The sequence below is a fragment of the Lissotriton helveticus genome, chromosome 5_1, assembly GCF_964261635.1.
Source record: "Lissotriton helveticus chromosome 5_1, aLisHel1.1, whole genome shotgun sequence".
Taxonomy (NCBI): domain Eukaryota; kingdom Metazoa; phylum Chordata; class Amphibia; order Caudata; family Salamandridae; genus Lissotriton; species Lissotriton helveticus.
Window position 1 is genome coordinate 1830599359 of NC_136065.1, and position 16859 is coordinate 1830616217.

Consider the following 16859-nt stretch of genomic DNA (forward strand, 5'->3'; position numbering starts at 1 on the left):
TTTACTATTCCAACACCTTCCATACTGTACGTAGACCGGTGTTGGAATAGTAAATCTTACGTCTCCTAAGTCCAGCGCCCTCCAGCGCAAGTCCTTGTAAAGGCTTGCTTTGTAAAAACTGCGGTGTTACATACCACGATCATTTTGATTGCGTTGTAACATCACATATTCCACCCCCCACCCCTCCATGGACCATTTTCTTACATCCCCCACGGGGCCCTGCCTAACCACCCTCCTATGTCTACGGCTGCTACTGCTTCATCCCTTGACTCCTGCCACCCCCCACCCCTACTCTTTCTCCTCCACCTCTATGACCTCCTGGGGCTCCAGAGCCTCCCTTCCCTGGGGGCCCCACTGCTTCCCAGCCTTCCTTTTTTTCCCATGACCCCTCGCCCCCCCCCTGCCTCTTGCTGTCTGCCTTCCTGCTTTGCCCGGGGTTCTCCACCAAGCCCCGCTTCTGCCCTTCTCGCTCAGCAGAACCCTCCGGTGCCCTAGGCTCCCCCTCTACTTGCGCACCCAGGATGCTGCTCCCCCTTTTTTTGTGACACACACGGCACTCACAGCCGCTGTGCCCTCATGGTGCGTAGTTTCCCACACTGCTCCTCCCATCCCACCCAAGAGCGGGCCGCCTCGATGCGCCCCATCCCCTCTTTACATGGCTGCACTCGCTCTGCGGCCCCTGCCACGTACCTTCTCTGTTTTTCCCTTGCGACCCAGTCTACGGCAGTGAGCATGCCCACACCGCCACAGCCACCCCCCGACCGCACGACGCGGCGGCCAAGCTGCCACTTCGACATGGCCTCTCACTAGGCCCATGCGGCCGGCCTCCGCCAGGAGCCCCATCGCCTCCTGCACCCTCGCGTACACGGCTGCCATATCGACGAAACTCCGCACACGCTGACGAACCTGCCTGCAACTTGACTTCCCTGCCAATGCGAGACAACCCCCAAAAAAGCCTGTCCCTACTAGTCAGCCGCTGTGTCACCTTACAAAATGGTGACACGACGACCGAAATGGCCGGTTAAGTACCCTAGCCCCGGAGCCCAAAGGCAGCCCAAAGGATCCCAATTGGGCCCGGGCTGCACCAACCGGCTCAAAAACCCTGGGGGTGCAAGCCTCTCTGACGGTCGGCCGCCACCCCAAAGCCCCAATCTGCAAATGTAAAGGGTGCATGGAAACCGATATGAGCTTTAATTGATGGAATGACTTGCAACTTCCTGATGACACCTTTATTCTTTTTGAGAGTTGTCAGGGAACTACCAGTTAAGCTGTGAACTGTGTTCTTTTAAAAGACCATTGCAAAAAAACAATTGCACTACATACAGTCTGGGTATTACTAAAATCTATATTTTGGAAGCACTTTATCTTAATCCGGCCTTTTTGCAAATTTTGTAGCAGCCTTTCTTATACTGTGTATAACACAGGTTTAAAATAATCAGGGCACAAGTCTTAAATAAAGAAGTGGAGGGACGCTTAAAGACTGGAAGTGACGTCACAACAGGAAGTGACGTCACGAAAGGTAAAACACAGAAGTGTGGGGACGCTCAAAGACATGGAGTGACGTTACGACCGGAGGTGACGTCACGAAAGGTAAAAAAACATAGACTTCTATGAGGGATCTGTGAATTTAACAGTTGTTGCTGTTTTATGGTGTAATCTGCACGTCAACTTCCAATCCAGAGAAGACAAAGTCAGCTTTCATCGTTCCAGGGTCGATAAAGAGAGCACCGCTCACTGGGTAGCGATTTTAGAAACAACAAAAATGGAGAGCATAGGCTCGAAATAAAATACCTTACCTATCTACTTTGCACAGAAATAGTATCCTGAACAATCAATCAATCAATCAATCCATTTGTAGAGCACACTACTTACCCGGAGGGTCTCAAGGCGCTTGGGGGGGGTGCTGCTACTGCTCGAACAGCCAGGTCTTGAGCTTCTTCCTGAAGGAGAGGTGGTCTTGGGTCAGGCGCAGGTCGGTCGAGAGGGAGTTCCAGGTCTTGGCGGCCAGGTAGGAGAAGGACCTTCCTCCTGTTGTCGTTCTTCGGATGCGGGGGACGGCGGCGAGGGCGTGACTGGCTGATCGGAGATGGCGCTTGGGAGCGTAGAAGTTGATGCGGTTGTTGAGGTAGCTCGGGCCTTGATCGTGTATGGCTTTGTTTGTGTGGGTGAGGAGACGGAAGGTGATTCTTTTGTTGACGGGGAGCCAATGCAGGTTTCTCAGATGTCCGGAGATGTGGCTGTGTCGTGGGATGTCGAGGATGAGTCTGGCTGAGGTGTTCTGGATCCGCTGGAGTCTCTTCTGGAGCTTGGCGGTGGTTCCGGCGTAGAGGGCGTTGCCATAGTCCAGTCGGCTGCTGACGAGGGCCTGGGTGACCGTCTTCCTGGTTTCGGTGGGGATCCAACGGAAGATCTTCCGTAGCATGCGCAGGATGTTGAAGCACGACGAGGAGACGGCGTTGACTTGTCTGGTCATGGAGAGGGAGGAGTCCAGGATGAAGCCCAGGTTGCGTGCGTGGTCTGTCGGTTTGGGTGCGGGGCCCAGGGCGGGGGGCCACCAGGAGTCGTCCCAGGCAGAGGGCGAGGAGCCCAGGATGAGGACCTCCGTCTTGTCTGAGTTCAGTTTCAGGCGGCTGGTCGTCGAACAGAAAACGACCTGCATATAGTAATCTAAATTCCTAATGAGCGCCGCGGCCTTCTCATAAGAAAGAACGTGGGCAAAATCATCACAATTGCAGCCGAAAAGTTTCACGCTGATGTCGAAATTGTGTGACAAACGGATTTAGCTAATTTTGTTTACACTTTATTCCTCAGCAAGGGCATCTTTGCAGGGGGGACGGCGTCTACCCGGTAAAATAAGTGGGGGGACGCCGTCCACCCGGGTGGTACCCGAACTTGAGCCCTGAAAATAATGACTTACATTTTCACAGTGCTTTCTGTCACAGACCAGGACCTTGTAGCACTAAACATAAATAAGTTACTGTTCTCCACTGCACCAACCTGGATTCAATTCTGTGGCTCTTTGGTGCTGTGCAATAACGTATAAAGGTTTCACAATGTACGAACGCATTTCACACTTATTATTATCACTTTCATTTAAGCTAAGCGTTATTTTATAGGAGGTTACCTGAAGGTGAAAGGCCGAAAAAAAGTTACAGAATATTTAGATTTTTTAGCCATACCTTTGACCATGCCCCCATGGCCCGCCTCTCCCGCATTGCACAGAGCATCAAAGTTCCCATACTTTTTTAATGCACTACAACCACCGGTTTTTACGAAAGAGCGACCAGTTTTCACATCTTTTTCTGAAAACGCAGTGCTTAACATTTGTTTTTAAGACTTTTCCGGCCAGAGATATTTGACGGGGCTAGAAGGAGAGCATGTGCAAATAACAGTCCCGTGTTTCGCCCACGTCAAATTACGAGATTTTCGGCGTGATTCAGGATCATCATCTGCTATTAAATCCCGCGCGCTACAGTGGGGCCCACCGGCGCGTCAGGCATCGCCCCTTTAAGAATGCACAGCTGCCTGCGCAGAGATTGGAGAGGGAGCTGCAGAGGGGAGCATCGGAGCCAGCACTAAGTGGCTGAATTGGCGGGGGGCTCCAAGCATAGGCGCGAGGATCGCGGCTACCGGCGAGGGGGGCGTACCCTAGAGAAGGTAAGGTTGAGAGGCGAACCCCATCTCAGTAATCCTGCGACCTCAAGTCTGGAGGGGGCGAGACGGGGACTTAAACACCTGTCCTCCGCTTCCATCATATGTGGCCTGCAAACACGGGCTCTGCGCCTGAGCACTGTGGCGCGTGTGATACCTTTTCACTGGCTGCAGTCATTCATCATAAAATAACATTGCGTGCATGCAGTCCGTCATGAGTGATGTCGTGGTGTTTAGTATGCAGGCAGCGTTCGTGCACTGGCGCTACTCTTAACAGGGAGCACGCTGTACAACCATGTCTAACATATTGGTTATGACAGCTAAATGCAGACGTAGTGATGATTAGAATAGCGGAGGCGGGGGGGTTAAGTGAAACATGGGTCAAAGACTCGGACAAGTTATGGAGTGATGGAGGGGAGTGGACTCAATGGTGGCTGATCAGACAGAGAGAGGGGGCGTGGCCACGTCTTCAGTGAGAGAAGACATTATTGAATAGGATTTATTTGACTTCTTTCTTGAAGACGGATGAGGATGGGTTACAACTGATCTCAGTGGGGGAAAGTTCCAGGTATTAGGGACCAATCAGTAGAAGGAACGGTAGCAGGTTTTCTTCTTCTTAAATTTTTGTGGTTTGAGCAGTAAGGAGTTCGTATGTCTTGAGAATCTGTTCCTACCTGACAGGGTCAGTTTCTGGGATAGGTAGGGAGGGGTGTTGTGGTGCAAAGCTTTCTGGGTCATGCAGGCAGTTTTGAGATGCATCCTGGCCTCAAGTGGCAGCCAATTCAGAGCACGTAGGTCAGGCGTGATATGAATTTTTTTTTGATCCATTGATGAGCCTGGCTACTGAATTAAGAATGGCCCTAAGAGGAGCAAGTGAGGTTTTCAGGAGGCCCACAAGGGTAGCACTACCATAGTCCAGTTTCAGAAGCACAAGTGCCTGTTTCCCAGTTATGAGGTCAGCCGCAGGGAGGAAAGGTTTTAGTTTTCTAAGGATATGCAATTGAAGGTTGGCTTCTCTGGTGATGGCTCTGGTGTGTTTATGCCTGGAAAGGTCTTTGTTTAGGATGGTACCCAGAGATTTGGCAGAGTCGACTATGTGTGGGATGCAATTTAAGGCTAATATGGTAGGAGATGCAGGAGTGTTTGAGGATGTCGGTTAGGAACTCCATGTGGAGGTTGACGAGTGTCGTGAGAGGATAGGGCCCTAGGGGACGCCCAGTGATAGTGAGGCCTGTTTGGGTAGGGTGTGATTAATTACAAAGTGCTGCAATCTGTTGTGTAGAAAGGAGAACCAATTTAGCACCGTGCTGGAGAGGCTCATCCTCTGTTCTTGAATGTTGAGCAAGGTGGCGTGGTTGATGGTGTCAAAGGCTGCTAAAGGTTCCAATGGGATCAAGAGGCAAGATTAATTTCAGTCAAGCGAGCGTATGGCATCATCGACAATATGGACCATGGTCGTTTCAGTGCTGTGGCCTGATGGGAAGCCAGATTGGCACTGGTGGAGGAGTTGGAATTGTTCAATATGATTGAGAAACTGTAAGTGCACACATTTTTCTAGGAGTTTGGTCAGAGTAGAGATGTTGGAGATGGGGCAGTAGTTGTTGGGTTCTGACTGGTCGGAATCTGTTTTTTTTAGGCTAGGGGTGACCTGACCAATTTTGAGGCAGTCCCCTAGGAAGCCTTGAGAGAAAGAGGCATTGAGTATCTTAGTGCACAGAGGGAATAGGAGGTGTATAGGCTCATTTAGGAGTTTAGAGGGGAGGGGATCAAGGAAGTGGTTAGAATATTTCAAGGAGGTCAAAAGATTCAGAGTGCCAATCTCATCAAGGGTTAAGAAGCTATACCAGGAGGCATCATTTTTGGGTGAGAAGAGGCAGAAGTACGGGTGAGCTTCATAGTCCATTGTGGGGGGAGTTGGAGAGGTTGGGGCTATAGAAGTCTGAGTGCGGTCTGGATGTCGTTGGTGATTAACAATGTTTTCTCTGTGAAAAAGGAGGCAAAGGTTTCACAATTAGGGGGTGTTTTGTTATTTGAGGAAGCAGGAACGCTTTTGCAGGTGGATTGATTTCTGATGATTTCCGTTGATTTAGAATGAACTTTGCTTTGGAGTTCTTAATGTGCCTATTTTAGACGTGGTATCTTTCTTGCGGGAATACGAGGTTGACCAAGGAGTGGGTATGTCTCTGTGCTCTTTCTTCAAGCCTAAGGAGACGCCGTTCTTCGTAAGGATCACTGTTGAACCAGGGGTTGGATCGTTTGGACCGTATTCTTTTTAGTTGTTTAGGGTATGTTGGAGCCATTACATCAAACTCTGCATTGCAGACTGGGGGCTGTATAGGAACAACAATTAAGACGAGAATGGGATTTTTTTTCTAATGGATCACCGGAGCCATAGACACACATTGGGTTGGAGAATGCCAAGGCTTCTCTCAAGTCTGGTCCCAGCGACCCCTGTGAACTTTTGGAACCTCAAAGCAGCAAGACAAAACAATGCAATGTCATTCAGTGCAATGCAAAGTACTTTAGTTGCTTGACCTGACAGACAAGTATTGCAAAATAAATATGTGAAGAGCATTAAAAATTGCAGTCTTTACAGCAGTAGTTGTTTGCAGTCCAGGCTGTTTCTAAATCTATGCAGTCTGCATTTCGTGTCTTCCAGCCACATTTGCTGCTCACAATGTAGCCTTAGTGCGGAGCACAGTTCTTTTTCTGTCCCTTTTGCAGTCAAACATGTATTTTTCTTACCAGAATGTGGGGCAGATAAGTGTCTTAAGCATTTTGTCAAGCAGTACATTAGACCAGAAAGTATCCGCCGGTCTCTTCTTTTCGGAGGTCACCACTGTTGGCAGGTTTCCTACTTTGTGTGTGTGCTTTCATCTGTCACCCAGACCCCACTTCCAGCTTGTGGTCACTTGCTCTTTACTTGGTGAGTGTCTGTACTTTAGTTTTGGATACCTGAGAGGAGTACCAGCGTTTCTTTGCTGTGATCGAGAACATCCCAGCTTGTTGTGTTACCCAAGAATAACAGAGTGTGTTGTGTTGTGTTGCGTCGTGCTTCCTTTCAGCCTGTTCGCCCCTCCTTGTTATTTTTCATCCTTGAATCTTGTAGGGGTAGGCTGGGCATCTCCATGGCGATTTTATGGTTGTGAGATAATATTATGGTATTATCTTGCTTCTTAGGAGGGTTTAGCTATGTATTCCTTCCGCACCTGTGAGTGCTTGTCAATCTGTGTCACTTTTCATGATGTTGCCCTTGAATTTAAAGGAGGGAACTCTCCCCAGTTCTGCTCTGCATCCATTGTTTGGGCAGTGGACACACGGAACTTGCTTGCAGATGAGGGGGTTTACAATTTCTCTACGGCATTTGTTCTATTCTTCTTACTATTCTTTTTTTTGGTATTAAAATCTAATCATGGTGGCAGGTACGGAACGGGGTGGTGGGGCGGGGGAACGGGAGCAAGGCGAAAAAAAAGAATAGAAAATGTCACTTACCTCTGCACCTCTCTCTGCCTCTCCTCCACTTCTATTCCCGGAGGTAGGGAGCACACAGGCTCCCCTAAGCCAATCATGACGCTGCTGTCACCAGCATGACAGCAGTGCCGTGCATGAATGGTCTGAGCGGCCTGGTTCGGCGCACAGATAGGGAGTGGGAGCCTGTACATGTTCTCCACCCAAGGTGTGCAATACAGCCAGGTGGGCAACATGCTAAGTGCTCATGACTGTTTGGCCTGCCCAAGCCACCCGGCCAAACTGTCAATCGCACTCAAGTGCACCAACCACTCCTCCCCTTGCTGGCTGTGATGACAGCCAAGCCCGCCCCAAAACACTTTCAGCACGGAAAATAAAATGATAATGACATTGTGTGTTTGTAATTTTATTTTCCCTCTTTTGCACTGCTGAAAAGCAGTGGGACGATGCTCCTCTGCCTTAGCGGATGAGTGGACGCTGAAATCTACACTTCATTCCTAAAGAGTAAAGTTAAGGGGTCAGGCTTTTAAACGTTGATTTTCACGCATCTCACTGGTGAATTGAAGAATGGTTACTAGTCAGCTTTGGATGGCCTAGAATACACGGAGTGATTTTTCGTGAAGTGCTGTTATTTACAATGGCTGAAACTTTTGCAAGCATTCTATCCATCACTTTTTGTTGCTTTAATTTTATGCACTTTGTGCGACTGGTATGCCGGGATGGGAGTCCATTGCTCTCTGTGCCACATGATGCAAGCTGCACCTCGCGGATAAGGCCCAAAAAAGCTGAGAGCACCCTGGGGTATCTTGTGATACCGTTCCGAGAGGACGTACCCTGTCAGTTCAAGCCATACTGTTCCTATTGGAGCAGACCCAAGACTGATATATTTATGGTTGATCTCCACCTGGAGTGGTGCAGTGGCAACAAAATTACCATGGACTTGAATGAAACCCGAGCAATTGCAAATAAGAATAATAATACTTGGATTTGTATAGCGCGGCTAATCACCTGTGAGGGTCTCTAGGCACTGTCCAGAGGCATGGGGAGATTAAGTGATTTTGCCCAGAATCCCAGGACGTTGAGCCCATTCCGAGACTCGAACCAGGCTCCCCAGCTCCGAAGTTGGCAGCCCTGGAGTTACCCCACACAGTAGCTGACAGTTTTGCAAGCTTTCCATCCATTAACATTTGTTGTATTAAAGTGAAAGTCGGGTTTGCTGAGATAGGCTTCGTGTGCTTGCAGTGCGATAGGATTCGAGGGTTCGAGCTGCACACCTCTGATGAGGCCCTATAAGCCTGAAACGGCTCTGTGGTTGGTTGTGTTCTCACTCTTAGGGCACGTGGCCTTGCAGTTTGTGCTGAGCTATTCCTTTTGGAATTAGCATGAGAAGAACATACGGTCTGCCTCTCCAACAGGGTGAGCAGTGTTGCTGACTTTATCCTTTTTTTTACCTTAAACAGAAAGGTTTCAAGGGATTTGGAGAAGACAGGCATTTTATGTTTTTGCTTTCCCATAGAACACTTTCTACTTCGAGATCCTGAGGACATGTTAATCCCCTTGTGGGAATTCTCTAAGGTCGATATCAAGGGTTTTGGGACATTGTTCCAAAAACGTGCTTCAACACCCTGCGTATGCTTCGCAAGATCTTCCGCTGGATCCCGACCGAGACCAGGAAGACTGTCACCAGCCGACTGGACTACGGAAACGCCCTCTACACCGGAACAACAGCGAAGCTACAGAAAAGACTCCAGCGCATCCAGAACGCCTCCGCCCGACTCATCCTGGATGTCCCCCGACACAGCCACATCTCCAGCCACCTGAGGAACCTGCACTGACTCCCCGTCGACAAGAGGATCACGTTCCGGCTCCTCACCCACGCACACAAGTCTCTCCACGACCTGGGCCACAAGTACCTCAACGACCGCCTGACCTTCTACATGCCCACCCGCCAGCTACGGTCCACCAGCCTCGCCCTCGCAGCCGTACCACGCATCCGAAGAGCCACCGCCGGAGGAAGATCCTTCTCTTACCTGGCTGGCAAGACATGGAACTCCCTCCCCATCCACCTTCGGCTGACCCAGGACCATCTCGCCTTCAGGAAACAACTCAAGACCTGGCTGTTCGAGCAGTAGCATACCCCTTCCCCCAAGCGCCTTGAGACCCTCCCGGGTGAGTAGTGCGCTATACAAATGGTATCGATTGATTGATTGTCCGCCCTTCTCTGATGGCATAGGCTTAAAATCCCTCTCCATGGAAAGAGCGCACGGCTATGAGATCATCTCAGGCAAGTGCCACATGAAAAGGCACTTGATCTTAGGCTTGTGTAACCTACTCGCGTCCTTGAGATCCTGTCCACTGTGAGACAGCCTGGTAGCTCAGATCTAGCTCAAGTCTGCATTTTTTGTACCCCGCGGCGTGCCCCGGGGCAGGAACCCCTAGCGGTCTCCAGACTACTTGGAACTGATCCCTCTTCACTAGCCTTGATCGAAAAGGGGTTTGCCTGTCTTGTTCTTCTCAAGTGTAAATTCCAAAAGTCCCAGTGAGGGTACCTCTGCCAGGTATGCTGCCGCATGGTCTGTGGTGGCGCTCGCACTGAAGGCCGTTCTTGTGACGATTAGCCTGAGAGAGACATAGTCTGCAAGAATCACAGTGGTCCCATTCTTTTATAACCTTGATCTGTGGCACGCGAGTGGGTTCCCACCAACAAAAAAAAAGGTGACGAGGTGAGGCGGTAGTAAAATCCACCCAGGAGAATGATAACATGAGATCAGTCGTGTCCAGTACCAGGCGCGCAACGCCCATTGGGCTACAAGGGCTTGTGTGTGTCTGCACGGGCTGAGACAGCTTCTCCACACACACACACAGACAGTTTTTGAGCTGCTGTAGGTTCACTGGTCTGGCATCCCTCTTATCGCACCCGAGTACTTCACCGATCTTTAAAAGACCATTTACTTTCTAACGAGGCTTTGTTCTTTTTTCACCCCTTAGAGCCCCTGCATCTCCACTCTGCCTATTGCTGGAAAAATTATCCCCAACTCCCGAAATTTTTAGAAGCCCCCCACCCTAACCCCCCCCCCCCCCATCCCCCCATAAAAAATGCTCTAGTTACGCCTCTGTCCAGTACGCTTGGCAAAGTGGAGAGCTGGGACCCAGGAAGCTAGCAGTTCTTTAGAGGACATATATAGGTGTGGGAGGGGCCAGCACTACCAAAGTGAAAGTACATTGGTATAGAGCACCACATAGTGGTTGTGTGGCATTCCTACAGAAGGGCCAAGAATGGCAATTAAAAAACAATGTATGGGGAGAGCTCCAGTTGGCAAAAAGAGGATGCTGTAGAGGCCACATTGATGTCACGCTCGGAGGAGCTCCGGTTTGAATCGCTGGCATCAGGTTATTCATTTATTTTGGACTTTTGTACAGTTCCCCGTGTCCCCTTTCAGTTACCTCAGAGCCCTACAGAGGTTCAGAAGTACCAACCGTTCCAGTGTGTACCCGAGAGATGGCAGAGCAGGGCACAGGCAGGGTGGCGAGGACAGAGAGGCAGGCAGCCTCCGCCATGCACCAGTGCCCATTAGTGATTCTCGCACCGTTCCCCACGTCAGCCACAGCTCTGGCTTCCGCTGCAAGAGGAGCCGGCCATGTTCATTAGGTGGCCCATGCAAGCCTCCATTGGACAGAGTAGAGGCCTCCCCTCCCATCCCAGGCAGTGACGTGCACTACTTCTGTGGCAGTGTAAGGCTTTGTGATGGCGTGTAAGGACATCTTCGATCAACCCACAAGCTTCTTTCTGCCAAGTACTCCGTTCCTTGAAATATCGACACCACGGTAGCTTCGCTCCATGTAACCAGTCCTCGCCTCCCATGCCCATGACCTGTGTTAGGGACCTTCAGAGAGATCCTACTGTGGTCTGGGCCATGCTGCTTATGCATGATCTGCCATGCATTCCGCCTCACGAGAGAGATGATGCATAGGTCCCCGAAGAGGGTCCTCCAGGCACTCACGGCCCAGGCAGTGTACGTAAGCAGATTAATGCTTGATTCCAGCAAATGGGTCTTTAATACCTAAACCATGGCTCGGACAGATGGGGCTGAAACAGCGCCATGAATTCAAAAGTGTGCGCTGGCGTGTGCAGGGCGCAGGCTCTGTCACTGTACAACATCCACAGATACTGACGTGTTTGCACTGCCAAGCACTGCCTCTGAGACTGCTGACATGTACAAATGTCTTCTGATACTGACATGTTTGCACTGCCTCAGAGACCGCTGGCATGTACAAATGTCCTCGGATACTGATACGTATCCACTGCCATGCACTGCCTCAGATACTGCTGAAATGTAAAAATGTCCTCGGATACTCACATGTATGAACTGCCACTCACTGCCTCTGAGACTGCTGACATGTACAAATGTCCTCGGATACTGACATGTATGCACTGCCTCAGAGACCACTGACATATACAAATGTCCTCTGATACTGATATGTATCCACTGCCATGCACTGCCTCAGATACTGCTGAAATGTAAAAATGTCCTCGAATACTGACATGTATGTACTGCCTCAGAGACCTCTGACATGTACAAATGTACTCGGATACTGACATGTATGCACTGCCTCAGAGACCACTGACATGTACAAATGTCTTCTGATACGGACATGTATGCACTGCCATGCACTGCCTCAGATACTGCTGAAATGTAAAAATGTCCTCGGATACTGACATGTATGTACTGCCTGAGAGACCACTGACATGTACAAATGACCTCGGATACTGATATGTATCCACTGCCATGCACTGCCTCAGATACAGCTGTAATGTAAAAATGTCCTCGGATACTCACATGTATGAACTGCCACTCACTGCCTCTGAGACTGCTGACATGTACAAATGTCCTCGGATACTGACATGTATGCACTGCCTCAGAGACCACTGACATATACAAATGTCCTCTGATACTGATATGTATCCACTGCCATGCACTGCCTCAGATACTGCTGAAATGTAAAAATGTCCTCGGATACTGACATGTATGTACTGCCTCAGAGACCTCTGACATGTACAAATGTCCTCGGATACTGACATGTATGCACTGCCTCAGAGACGACTGACATGTACAAATGTCTTCTGATACGGACATGTATGCACTGCCATGCACTGCCTCAGATACTGCTGAAATGTAAAAATGTCCTCGGATACTGACATGTATGTACTGCCTGAGAGACCACTGACATGTACAAATGTCCTCGGATACTGATATGTATCCACTGCCATGCACAGCCTCAGATACTGCTGAAATGTAAAAATGTCCTCGGATACTCACATGTATGAACTGCCACTCACTGCCTCAGAGACTGCTGACATGTACAAATGTCCTCGGATACTGACATGTATGCCCTGCCACGCACTGCCTCAGATACTGCTGAAATGTAAAAACGTCCACGGATACTGACATGTATGCACTGCCATGCACGACCTGCAGGCATTGATTGACTCAGCTACTGACATGTATGTACTGCTTGTGCTATTCACAGACAAAGCCTGTCTCAGATTTTGACTTGTACGCACAGAGTGTGCTACTCACCAGCAGTGCATGCCTCAGGGACTGACGTATGCACTACATATGTTAATCACAGTCACTGCCTGCCTCAGATACTGCCATGTATATCTATATGGGGCTTGTGCTGTTCAGTGGTAGTGCATGGCTCATATACAGACATGCATGCAATGCTTGCGCTACTCACATATACTGCCTGTCTCAGATACTGACACCTATGCACTGCATGTACTACTCGCCTACAGTGCCTGCCTCAGGTATTGGCATGTACACACTGCATTTGATACTTACCAGCAGTGCATGCCTCAGGAACTGACATGTATTCCCTGCATATGCTACTCACAGGCAGTGCCTGCCTCAGTTACTGACATGTCTATACTGGGTATGATGCTCTCTGATAGTGCATGCTTCAGATACTGACATAAGGGTAAAACAATATCCCCAAAAATATGAATGAAAAGGCAATTTATATTGCATGCACAATGCATTACATAGGTCGGAGAAAGGAGACACTTATTTACAAAGATTTGAAGTCAAAAAATTAATTTTTAGTATCTCAGTATTCAAATCATGAAAGGACAAATTCATATAACAAAAGTTATGTACAGCACACAATTCAGAAATTCAATTGACAACCAATAAGACTTGGTGCTCAATATATACAAGTGATGTGTGGCAACGCAAGTGAAAGAGTGCGCAGCGATAAACGGCGCAGGGTGAGCAGGGTGAAATATATACAGTGACTAGCTCAACATGTGACAAGGAATCAGTGACTTTATGTTGCACAATTCGCAATTTAAATGGAGTCACAACGGAATGCGCCTATAGTTTGCGCTGTGGAGTCGACGGCGTTTCGGTCCTTATCCAATGTGGACCATCTTCAGGACTAGGTTGTCTCGTTTGGGGTGCTGTGGGGCAAAAAGGAAAGGGTTATGGTCCCGGGAGGGAAGGGTGACTCATAGTTGGAGGTGGAAACTGGGAGAGATAGGGGGGCGGAAGGGTAGTCGGTGTAAGGGAGGGAAGAATACTTTAAAACAACACAGGAAGAAAGGAGAGGGAAGCCAGCGTCAGGTAGGAATAGTACGTGTGAGCGCAGTTAGTATGCGCGGTAAACGTACATGGGAGCAAGGTCAAATGAACTCCCTTAAACTAACAGGTAATAGTGCAAAGACTTGCGAGTAACTATCCAACCCATTAATCACAGATAGTTAGAGAGGGGGTATCATGCTGGTTTGTATAAAGAGGGGTCGGGTAACCCTTATATGTGGGCCCAGACTAGGGGGATAATTGACAAGGGGCAACGGCCAGGGGACGTGAAGGAAAGGGGCGCGGAAGACCGGGACTCGGTCTTACCTGTGGGCGGGTGAATTATCAGCCCTGATCCGAAGGATACGGCGGGAGTCGTCTGATCATCTAGGAACTGTGAGGGAAAGGAGAGGCCATTACATAAGCCGAACCCCACTGGGATCAAGATGAGCAAAACGGTGCCACATGTCAATTACCTGAGTCTTCTAGATAGATGGGCGAAGCGTCACTGAGCGATCGCGGCAATTTTTAATATTCTGAGGGCCAGGGACCTACAACAGAAAGAATCCGTGAGATCCAGTATTGTGCATTGGATCGCAAAACTACGTAGGGCAGGGCTAGATCCCGCTTACCTGGTACAATACAGGAGCTGGTCACGTAATAACTACGGGTCGGCGTTCCAGCCAGGGGTCAGGAAGCCTGCGGTTAGCGTGTGAATCACTTACGAAGTGAAACGCTGAATGCAAGGGGAAAACTACTGGGGGGCGTGACTGCGTGATGGAGGGGGGCGGGATCATGGGCGGGTGGTCGTGATCGGGCAGGGCAATGCCTCGATAACGCGGAAAAATAAAAAACGGACCAACAGTTAATACTGGTACCCACTGGGTAAATCATAAATAGCCGGAAGTATTTTATCAACAAACTCGCATATATACAGTACATTAGAACCAATTATTTGACCCGGGGAGTATTATTCACATATATATCTCTTAAACATGCATGTATCAGGTCTCACAGTATATGCATTATGTATAGGTTTATATATAGATTTGACCATGATAATTAAGGGGAAGACTATCAGTTATAAGTACTTGAATGGAACAGTGGGATATTCAGCGTTAACCATGGGAGGTAGAATCTGGCACTAGTGGTGCAGTCTGGAAAACTAGAATTACAATTATGGGGCATCATTGAGAACCCAGAGGAAAAAGAACTCTGTAGTGGGGAGCCACTAGATGGTAACAGTGTTGTTCCACTCATCAAGCGTGTTCAACCCGGATGAAACCGAGTTGCATATGGTCATCCACTTACATTCAGCTTTGTTCAAAAGGGTCTTGATGTCTCCTCCCCGGACAGGGAGGGAAGGTTTGTCGATTACTTGCCACATGATATCCGTGTCTAAGTGACCTAAGTCCAAAAAATGCGATACCAAGGGGGCAGTAAGTACTTTACAATTGATCCTGCTTTTATGCTGGATGATCCTTTGTTTTATCATTTGAATTGTCTGCACTATATAAATGAGATCACAAGGGCAAGTGAAGGCGTAAATAACATTCTGCGTCCTGCAATTAGTGTGACTTTTCAGTTTGTATGTGCGATCCTTGTAAATAAAGACCTTGGTGTTTTTTGTCAGTTCGCAGACACTGCAGTTTTGACATAAAGTGTCCAACCACTGGATCCAGTCCCCAAGCAGCTGTAATAGTATGTTTTTCCTTGGTTGATTGTGGCCATGTAATAGCATGTACCAGGTGGCTGGCGATGTTTCGGCCACAATGGTAAGAGAAAAGGGGTAATTCCGTGAATGGTTCATGTGCTCGGAGTATTGGCCAATTTTTCTTGATGATTTTATTGACTTCATTGCTGTGCGGGTTGAACTTAGACACAAAAGGGATCCTATTCATGGTCTTTTTGGGTTGTGGTGAAAGGAGCGTATCTCTGTGGCAGTACCATGCCCTTTTTCTAGCTTGAGGAACCAGGCGTCGTGGGTAGCCTCTGTGGATAAGCTTCCTAGTAAGGACCTCCGCCTCCTTAAAATAGTCCTTCCGCCATTTGCAATTACGCCGAATGCGTAAAAATTGTCCTTATGGTAATCCATCTCGTAGGCCTCTAGGGTGGTAACTTGAGTACTCCAACAGGGTGTTCTTCTCCGTGGGCTTTCAAAACAGGGTGGTGCCCAGTTTACCTGCACAGCAATGAAGTCAATAAAATCATCAAGAAAAATTGGCCAATATTCCGAGCACATGAACCATTCACGGAATTACCCCATTTCTCTTACCAACGTGGCCGAAACATCGCCAGCCACCTGGTACATGCCATTACATGGCCACAATCAACCAAGGAAAAACATACTATTACAGCTGCTTGGGGATTGGATCCAGTGGTTGGACACTTTAATTGTCATAACTGCAGTGTCTGCGAACTGACAAAAAACACCAAGGTCTTTATTTACAAGGATCGCACATACAAACTGAAAAGTCACACTAATTGCAGGACGCAGAATGTTATTTACACCATCACTTGCCCTTGTGATCTCATTTATATAGGGCAGACAACCCAAATGATAAAACAAAGGATCATCCAGCATAAAAGCAGGATCAATTGTAAAGTACTTACTGCCCCCTTGGTATCGTATTGTTTGGACTTAGGTCACTTAGACACGGATATCATGTGGCAAGTAATCGACAAACCTTCCCTCCCTGTCCGGGGAGGAGACATCAAGACCCTTTTGAACAAAGCTGAATGTAAGTGGATGACCATATGCAACTCGGTTTCATCCGGGTTGAACACGCTTGATGAGTGGAACAACACTGTTACCATTTAGTGGCTCCCCCCTACAGAGTTCTTTTTCCTCTGGGTTCTTAATGATGCCCCATAATTGTAATTCTAGTTTTCCAGACTGCACCACTAGTGCCAGATTCTACCTCCCATGGTTAACGCTGAATATCCCACTGTTCCATTCAAGTACTTATAACTGATGGTCTTCCCCTTAATTATCATGGTCAAATCTATATATAAACCTATACATAATGCATATACTGTGAGACCTGATACATGCATGTTTAAGAGATATATATGTGAATAATACTCCCCGGGTCAAATAATTGGTTCTAATGTACTGTATATATGCGAGTTTGTTGATAAAATACTTCCGGCTATTTATGA

At 48.4% G+C, this 16859-nt stretch overlaps 1 protein-coding gene across 1 annotated transcript in view; it reads left to right on the forward strand.

Annotated features, from left to right (window-relative positions):
- The first annotated feature begins 3550 nt into the window (after nt 1-3550).
- MPP2 (MAGUK p55 scaffold protein 2) overlaps nt 3551-16859 on the forward strand; it is a 436959-nt gene continuing 423650 nt past the window's right edge. Inside the window, exon 1 of the mRNA XM_078645234.1 lies at nt 3551-3657. The gene's annotated coding sequence lies outside the window, so the exon portion shown is untranslated. The remainder of the gene's footprint in view (nt 3658-16859) is intronic.